Here is a 9618-nt window from a genome sequence, read left to right as displayed (position 1 = left end):
AAACCCTTCGGGGCATGTGATTGGCTGGAATAAAGCACCGCGGAAAGAGAGCGAGAATGTGTTGACGAGATTAAGAAACGGTAAGAATTTGAACGAATGTCTTAATAAATAACTACCTTGTGTGAATTGGTGAACAAGACAAGTGTTTGAATAAATTAATGTGTGAATGAATGAATAAATGTGTGAATTAATGAGCATAAAATATGAAATAGGAGCACTGGCGTACCTATGGGGGGGGCAGGGGGGGCAGAGTGCCCCCCCTGACGGGCTCCAGGGGAAAAAAAGAAAAAGGGGAAAGAAAAGAAAAGAAAGGAAAGGAAAGAAAAAGAAAAAAGGAAAAGGAAAGAAAAAAGGAAGAAGAGAAAAGGAAGAAAAAGGGAAAAGAAAAGGAAAGGAAAACAAATGGGGAAATTTAAAAAAAAAGACCATGGCCGTACGCACCAGGGGGGGGGGGGGGCAGTTGACCCCAGATATTTTGAAAACGTACAGTTTTTTTCCTGAAAATGTAGTGTAGGCCTATACCAAATCCTTCAATTCTACTTTTGAAAATGCAAAAGTACCCTCATGACTAGTTCGGTCGCTCGAACTCCCTTCACTCCTTTTGCTTTTGAGATTCTTCGAAAACTTTTAACGCATCTTTCCCCCTCCCCCACCAGAAAAATATTCCGCATACGGCCCTGAAAAATTAAGACAAATGAAAATAGGAAAATAAAAGTGATATAACAAATTCAAAACTCTTCGCTGGCGCGAACTGCTTGCTAGCCTATTTTGTATTAAATGTTTTCACTTGCTCTTCCCCCTGAAAAAAGAAAAGGATTAGCATTGTCTAGAATACAATTGTGCCTGCCCCGACGGGCCCCGACCTGCAACCATGGCAACAATAACACACAATGTATGTACCAAATGTTACTAAAAGAGACTAATTCATTTTTCTCGCTCGCTACACTCGCTCGCGAATAAAATGAATAGACATTGCTTTTGAAACAATTGTGCCCACCCTTGACCTGCAACAATATAGTCAAAAATGGAAGAGTTTTTTCGCCCTCTCGCCAAAAAGGAATTGAATCGCGTTGAACGCGATTGCGTCCATCCTGACCTGCACCAATAAAAACAAGTTTATTTATTAATTTCTATTAAAAGAGAATTTTTTTTTTGCTTGCTCGCTATGCTCGCTCGCCAAAATGGAATTGACACCGCTAACGTGCCCGCCCCAACCTGCAACAACCAGTTAATAATTATGTACCAAACGTTATTCAAAGAAGTTTTGGTGTGCTCGTGCTCGCCAAAACGGAATTAACATCACCTTAGACATGATTGTGTAAGCCCTGCCCTGCAACAAAAAAATCTGAAATTTATGAACCAACTATCATTACAAAAATTTTGCTCGCTACGCTCGCTCGCCAAAATAGAAATAACACCGCTTTTAATAATCACGTCCCTGACATGGAACAATGAACCCAAGTTTATGTACTACATTTTCCCTATAAAAGAGAAGTGATTTTTTTTTTCGCTCGCTCGCTACGCTCGCTCGCCAAAATAGAAATAACACCGCTTTTAATAATCACGTCCCTGGCATGGAACAATGAACCCAAGTTTTATGTACCATATTTTCCCTATAAAAGAGAAGTGATTTTTTCGCTCGCTCGCTACGCTCGCTAGCTCGTGGAATTATGTGCCCACCACTAACCTGCTACAATATCATTAAAAAGAGAAATGTAGGGGGTTGCCTGCCCGCCAAAATGGGATTGACATTGCCTTAAACACGATTGTGCCCGCCCCCGACCTGCAACAATGAAACAAATTTTATATAGCAATTCATTGAGAGAAAGATGTATTTTCGCTCGCTAGCTAAAATGGGTATAAAATTAGCCTAAACACAATATTGTTCCCGCGCCCTGCATGGGACAATTGAACCAAGTTTACTCTCTTAATTTCTAGGACTTATTTTAAATCCAAGGGGACTTGATTTAGAATAAATTCTTTGGACTTTAAAATAAGTCCTAGAAATAAAGAGAGTTAAGTGGCAATTATTAAAAAAGAAGTGATTTTTTTCTTGCTCGCTACGCTCGTTTGCAAAAAAATGAAATTAACGTCGCTAACAAGTGAATGTTGCCACCCCCAACTTGCAACAATACCAGTTTATATACCAAACGTTACTTAAAGATTTTTTTTGCTCGCTCGCTCGCCAGAAGTGAAAATTAGCATCGCTTTTTTTTGTTTTGTTTCGGTCGCTTGCCCCCCCTGACGGAGTACCCCAGGTACGCCACTGAATAGGAGCACAAACGACCAATGATTTCGTGAGAGCCAAACTAAACCTTATGGGGGCAAAGAATGGATTTCTTTAAGGTATAATATTTGCCGCTATACTATTTCATGCCTTATTCTCTCAAGTTTCCATATGACTGTAAGTCGTTCTGTAATAGCTATAACACCAAGTTTGGTAGAATTGTCATTAATAAATTAACTTCCAAAGTCACCCGCAGCAAAACTCGTGGCCCACTTAAAACTAAGACTGCATTCGAGAAATAAAAAAACGCTCGTTTAAGGTTCGGGTAGAGAATATATGGGCCGGGGGTACTTTATATTAAATAGATCAAATTTGAAATGTGATTCTTTTTTCAAAGAAATGACTTATGATGGCTGTGCATTAAACCCATTTAGAAGTGAACAGGTTAATGTTATTGCTTCTCTATTGAAATATTTTTTTTTAATTGTGAATTTTACATCAGAAGCGCAATTTGATTTATTTTACATTGCCAACCACTTAAATTGTAATCCCTATCGCACTTTAAAATGCTCAAGGGTTACAGTTTTACAATACTTGTTTAGGAGTAAAATTTTTTGAAATACCCCTTTAAGGTGTGAATTTGGAATTAGAAACACGCGAAATCCTCATTTGGGTGTATTTTGGTTTCAGAGGAAATCCTCGTTTAGGGTGTGTCTGGAAAACTTGTTGCCACGCATGCTTACAGCATTTCTACATGACTGAAACCCCCGGAATCCGACTATACAGCTGAGGTTTTCGTTAGGGCCTTAGTCGGGGATAGGCCTACGTTCTAATACCACCGAATAATGTCAACGTCGCCATAAAACCCACTATCGTATGCTACCATTATTGCTAAATCTTCATGTACATCGAATTGTTTCTTTAACTATCTTCATTTTAAAATTGTAGTGCGAGCTGTCGACAGTCGCAGCTATGACTACGTCACCGAGGTCTACAGTAGCTATAACAGTATGGGTGAGCCCGGAAGCCTTTGGGGTCCAATAGTCGAAGCGCCATCATGCGTCGAGCCGTCAATCGACGACCTCCGGCGGTGCGTCAACACTGTGCCCAGCGACGAGGTCATCGGACTTGAATCGACTCTCGAGCACGACTTGGTCCACCGGTTCAACTTCTCGATCTACGCGACGGAACCGACATCTACTCCGGTATCGGTTGACTTAGCAGAGGGACAGCACGCCCTCAACGAGAGAACCCTTTGCCCATGGAAGTACAAGACAAACTCGGACATCAATAGGTAGACTCGATTTATTTATTTATTGTTTAAAGCCCCATTGCACTATACTTGTAGCCGCTTGCTCCCTCTATATATCAAATAATGCCTAAGCGGTGCCCGTTGGTCCCCCATGATCCTCTTTTTCTTATGTTAGTTGACAGCTGATAATTTGATGAGATAACCACCTGTCAAGTTTCTGGGAGGTCTAATCCCTCTTGGCCAAACTATTACAGACGGGCTTTCATGCCATATAAACGCTTCAAAGTTCAAAGTTCATTTTAGTCAATACTTTCTTTTGAAATAAACAAAAGTAAACAACATATAAAACTTACAAAATTATATCAATATATTACAAGGAAATAACATAAACTGAGATTTCTAATAATTCCATGTTGTTTTTTTCTTTCTAGATACCCCGTTGACATCCAGTATGCGCAGTGCCAATGCCATAACTGTATTGATCCCGATATCCACGCATTATCGATCACGAACCTATGTCGTCCGGTCGTTTCTTGGAAAGTTGTACTAACGCGGGGGGCTTGCGTTAACGGAACATACCAGTGAGTTTGTTGGTTTGAATCTTATTTCTCCAATCAATTACGTAATTACAAAATAATAGAATAATACTGGAAAAAATATCGAAACAAATAGATTAATGTCCTGCCGTAGCAGAAAAAAGGTGTTTTATAGCATTAAAAACTGAGAAATGTCAGCCAAAGAGGGAGTAAAAAAAAAAAAAAAACTACCGACCGAACCATGTTTTGGCATTTAAAGGGCGATACAACATCTTTTTTTTAAAGGCCTGATAGCAATACACCGATTAGAAACATTTAGTTTTCATAAAAATGTTACTACTATTATTGTTATTATGATTATTACTATTTTTATGATTATTAATCATTAATATCATTATTATTATTGCAATGTAATAATCATCAGCATTATTATTACTAAAACAACATCTAATCGTGTTTTTAAAATCATTTTGTCTTAATTGTGCAGGTACATTGAAGAGAACATCCCCGTCCCAGTGGCCTGTGTGTGTGACAGACGCAACCACTCAGCATGATAATGGATCGACACTCGAATTATGAAATGGTTTGAAGTTTACTTGTAAATAGTCTTTAACTTATTTATGTATTTAAGATCAAAAGTACTGCTAAATGACGATACCTTGTTGAAAAAAGCTATTTATTGTATACTTTTCCAACCTTTAACTTATTTGTTTATGTATCTATGATCAAAAGTACTTAACGACGATACCTTTCAATAATTGTTGGAAAAAATATTTATTATAGTTGTGTCAACCTTAACTTATTTATTAATGTGTCTGTGATGAAACTAACTATTTGATGACGATACCTTTCAATATTGTTGGAAAAAAGCTATTTATTGTAGCTTTTTGTAACCTTTAACTTTTGTATTTATGTATCTATGATCAAAAGTACTACTTAATGACGATGCCTTTCAATTATTGGGAAAAGCTATTATATATTTCAGTTTATGTTTCGCACTATAAATGTGCATATCGATATCTTCATTTCCTCCATTCCCACTATGTGTTGTCTATTTATCGTGATATAGTTGTCAGTACCTTGATCATTATGATGTTGATATAACTAAGTAAGTTGTAAAGTATATTTTAATGATTAATATATACTCTATCTTTAAATTGTTGTCTTCGATTCTTCCCTCTTAGTAAATTCTTCACTTTCCTCAATTCTCATATGCTTTTTCTCCGTCAAGCAACGTTTTTCTACCCCTTTCTACCATATTTTATTACTTCCCCTTTCAAGTTCATTGATTAACTGATTATACTCCATCTATACATGTTTGTCTATCAGTCTTCCATCTCATACAAAATGTAATTCTTCGTTTTCCTAAATTCTCATATTCCTTTCCTCCGTCCAACAACGTTTTCCCACCCCTCTCTACAATAGCAATGCCTTCGCCTTCAAGTCTATGAGTATACCATAAACCAAGTAATTAAACAGCTGATAGTTAGATAGTTGATCGATTATCTTGCTTCTAACGAGCATAATGATTGTGACATAACTGACACTGCCCTCTATCGACTCGAAATATAATCAGTACCTGCTCATGAAACTTACATATAACTGTCATAAAAATGAGAACCACCTTGAATTTCGCACAAAAAATTGTAGGATAAAGTTTAATGAGCGATGTTAAAGAAAAGAATAACAAAAGAAAAGGAAGAGGAATTAGCAGAAAGAGTAAAGAAGAACGGAGAAGAAGAAAAACAAAAGTGAACATAATTTGATGCTAGCTAAAGAACGAGGTAACCAAATAAACAGAGTACTAGTTGCGGGGTTTAAGACAAAGCGGTGTTGGCGAATTTATTTGAGATCGTACCGATTCAACAACAAAAATGGAAACAGTACTAAGAATGTAAATTGAAGCTTAAAACTTCCATACAACTGTTACCCAGGTCGAAAAAGACAGTTGAAACCAGCCGGTATACCGCATTTTTTCTGTTTACAGTTATTCTCTTTCTGTTTATATTTGATACCGACTAATTCATTATTCATGTATTTAAATTGTTAAATTATCATGTTTTGTCATGTGAGTTATAAGTATCGTGCTATGCACGCGAACCAGGAGATGCAATGTATCATCATCTCATTCTAAATCTCATATGTACTCTGTATCAGAGATAAATAAAGTATCCAGTTGTCATGGTTACAAAGTATAACTTAATAAAACAGTTTTTTGTGTCGTTTTATACTTTAGCGCTTTGTAATAGTGGCATAAACTCTGAATATTGGATTTTTATATTGATAACCTAACGTCTATGGTGATGTTGATGATGGAGATTCTGATATGGTAATATGTTGATGGGTGATCAATGATGAAGATCGATGACGACAGTAATTGTACGTCATAAACATGTGATGAGAGAGGAGAAGAGATGGAGAGAGACAGAAAGAGAGAGAAGGATTAAAATTGAGAGAGATAGAGAGAGAACGATTGAAATTGAGAAAGCGAGAGAGACAGAGCAGAGAGAGAGAGAGAGAGAAGGGGACAGAGAAGAGAAAGAGAGGGAGAGATCGAGAAAGAAAGACAGAGCAGGGAGAAAGAGGGGAGATTGAGGAGATGAGAGAGAGAGATATAGCACCATTGCAATCGTGAATACTGCACCAATACCACCAAATATTGCTATTGTTGCTAACATCTTCACCATGACTACAATCATCTATATTACCACCATGACTACAATCATCTTCATCATCATCACCACTACAATCATTACCATCTCCATCAACACCACCATCATTACCACCATCAACATCATCACCACCATAATCATCAACATCTCCATCAACATCATCTTCATCATCACCACCATTATCCCTCCCCCACCTCCCCTTTGAATAAATGTTATAATTTTGTAGCTCACACGTTACACGTTACGTTACAACACAGCAGTCTGCATTGTAAACGAAAGAGTGCTTCTAAAAAATATTTAAAAACCAGTGACACCACCAAAGCATGTGATAGATTATACATATACAGCATTAAAACAACAAACAAAATCATATACCTTTGTGCAGTACCAAAACTGTTAATTATATTTATATTTCATGTGGATGACAACAAATATTGACAGGTTACATTATATATAAATATGTACATTTACAGTCAAACGTATCTATGATGGCCACCTGTCTTTACAGACAGGTTTATATGTTATTTCTTTTCTCCAGTGAAACAACATCCATTATAACAATCTTGTGTTGAATAATAATAACAAGGTAATTCTGCTGGTCCCAGTATTCAATTTTTCTTTGTTTTCTCTTTCAAAAATCCTGATATAACAAAGTTTCAACATAACAAGCCAATTTCCTTGATAAAATAATAATATGTTCATTTATCTATCATTCTAACACAAAGGGTTTCACGGTGCTGTACAAGGTATGAAGATGGGAAAATCAGATAAATAAATACGTCTTCAAGTGCTTCTGAAAGGTGTCTAGTGTGGGTGCTGTGCAGATGTTCCAGGGCAGTTGATTCCAGAGGGAGGGGTGCACATGATTGAAAAAGCATCGTCATCTGACACTGTGGCTGGTCTACAGTACGCTATATATTGAGGTTCAACTGTATCTTCTATGTTCAACATGTCTTAAAGTGGAAATTACTGAATGTCCCCCCCCCCCCTCCAAAAAAAAAAAAAAAAACATAACAGAAAGACACCACTTGTGGCGCTTACATATATTGTACAGTGCAATCTCATTATAACATAACAAGGTCCTTGGGACCATGGAAATTACCTTGTTATATCAGGCTGAAAAAAACCCATAAGAATATAAAGAGCCGGGACCAGTTAAATCACCTTGTTATAACAGATACCTTGTTATACCAGAGATCTCAATAATGAGGGCCCACCGCACATTAATATTTGCACACTCTGTTATGAGGAATCTTGTAACAAATAAAAAAAAAAAAAAAAATATTTGGACCAAAACAAATTGACCATGTTATATTGGAATCTTGTTAAAATCAAGGTGGGATGGTGTTGGAGGGGGAGGGGGCACAACTGCCCCAATGCCCCGATATTTCAAAATCCAGTTAGCATATCTTACATTTGCAACAAAAAGTGTATAACCCCTCAAAAAAAAAATCTTCAGAATTGTGGCCCCCTCCCTCCTACAAAATCTTAACCTTTATTTTTATTAAAAGCTTGTCTCTAGCCCAGATATCAGGGCCTATAACAATGGGTCTGGTAAAATTACCTTGTCTATACTTGGACCACAATAAAATCAATAAACTGCTAACTTAAAAGTTAAAAGTGATGTCACAGCTTATATCCTAGTCATACTGCCAAACTGACTCCCCAAACTGGACTATGGAAAACATGTCACCCCATGTTTGGTCTATAGCCTGTTTGGTCTCACTGGAGCAGTTGGGGTATTAATAAATACATGTATTATTATACCCTTATTATCAAGGTTTTAAAACAATGAAAAAAAAAAACATAACAAGTGAAAACAGGGATTCAATAGCAAATCTAAATTTCCATAACTATCGAATGAACTATATACAATCCATATTTACATATTATCATCTGTACAGCCGTATACATGTATGACATAACAAGGCACACTTAACAGAGAAAGTTGAGTTCTGGGAAGAGGTGAAAAATAATTGTGAGTATTATCATTGTATTTTGCAAGTGTGGAAGTACATCAGATAAAATGTTCCCTGAAAAGCATGGCTCTTCAAATTCCTTAATATTCTAAATATGGCATGTAACATCATAAAAATCAGGGCAGATTTTTATGCCACATGTTTGTGTAGTCCCATATACATCTTTCTGTGTACAGTGCTTGCAACTTTACCATGACTGGGCCCAATTTCTTATCATTTTGATGATTCCAGTACAATACTTATATGCTAGATGATCAAACTTTTCTGATCGATTCCACAGTTTCTTTCACAATGCAATCGCATGACCAGAACTCAACTTCATCTTTAAAATTATTCAATACTAAAGTCAAAGAAAGCTGAAGAAAAACACTTCTGTGAATCTTACAAAAAAATCCACATGGGCTATTTATGGGTATTCTCTCAAAGTCAATTTTGATCTGTCAAGCTCACCGAGTGTGTTGTGTATTCACAAAGAGCATGTGAATGCTTTATCCAAATGGATTATGTAATGTGCTTCAGTATATATATTCAAACCTGTCTAAGTGGCCACCTCTCTATAGCTGCCATGTACTTTTTCACTCTCTAGAAATAAAATTGTGTGGTATTACCTCATCTGTCTACAATGGCCAGATTTTTTCTGTTTCCCTTGGGTGACCAAAATAGGCAGGTTAGACTGTTTTTGTGTGAATGAGGCACAAAAACGACTAGGGTAAGACCCTTCATCTAATGAGAACATGTTTAGAATCGATGGATGGTATTCTTGAAAGCGGACTAACTTTAGTCCACGGTTTAATCCACTGACTAAGTATGGAATGCCAAGTGTCCATATGAATATATTTTTGAATAATTTGATGTGTCCTAAATTACCATGATAACATAATTATATCATAGTTACATTGTTGTTTAATTAATTATGTTAATACATTTTATTTTAATTAAGTGACAGATTAAA

Source organism: Strongylocentrotus purpuratus, unplaced genomic scaffold (assembly GCF_000002235.5).
Source record: "Strongylocentrotus purpuratus isolate Spur 01 unplaced genomic scaffold, Spur_5.0 spur5_scaffold_20, whole genome shotgun sequence".
In the NCBI taxonomy this organism is placed as follows: domain Eukaryota; kingdom Metazoa; phylum Echinodermata; class Echinoidea; order Camarodonta; family Strongylocentrotidae; genus Strongylocentrotus; species Strongylocentrotus purpuratus.
This window is presented reverse-complemented; position numbering follows the sequence as displayed.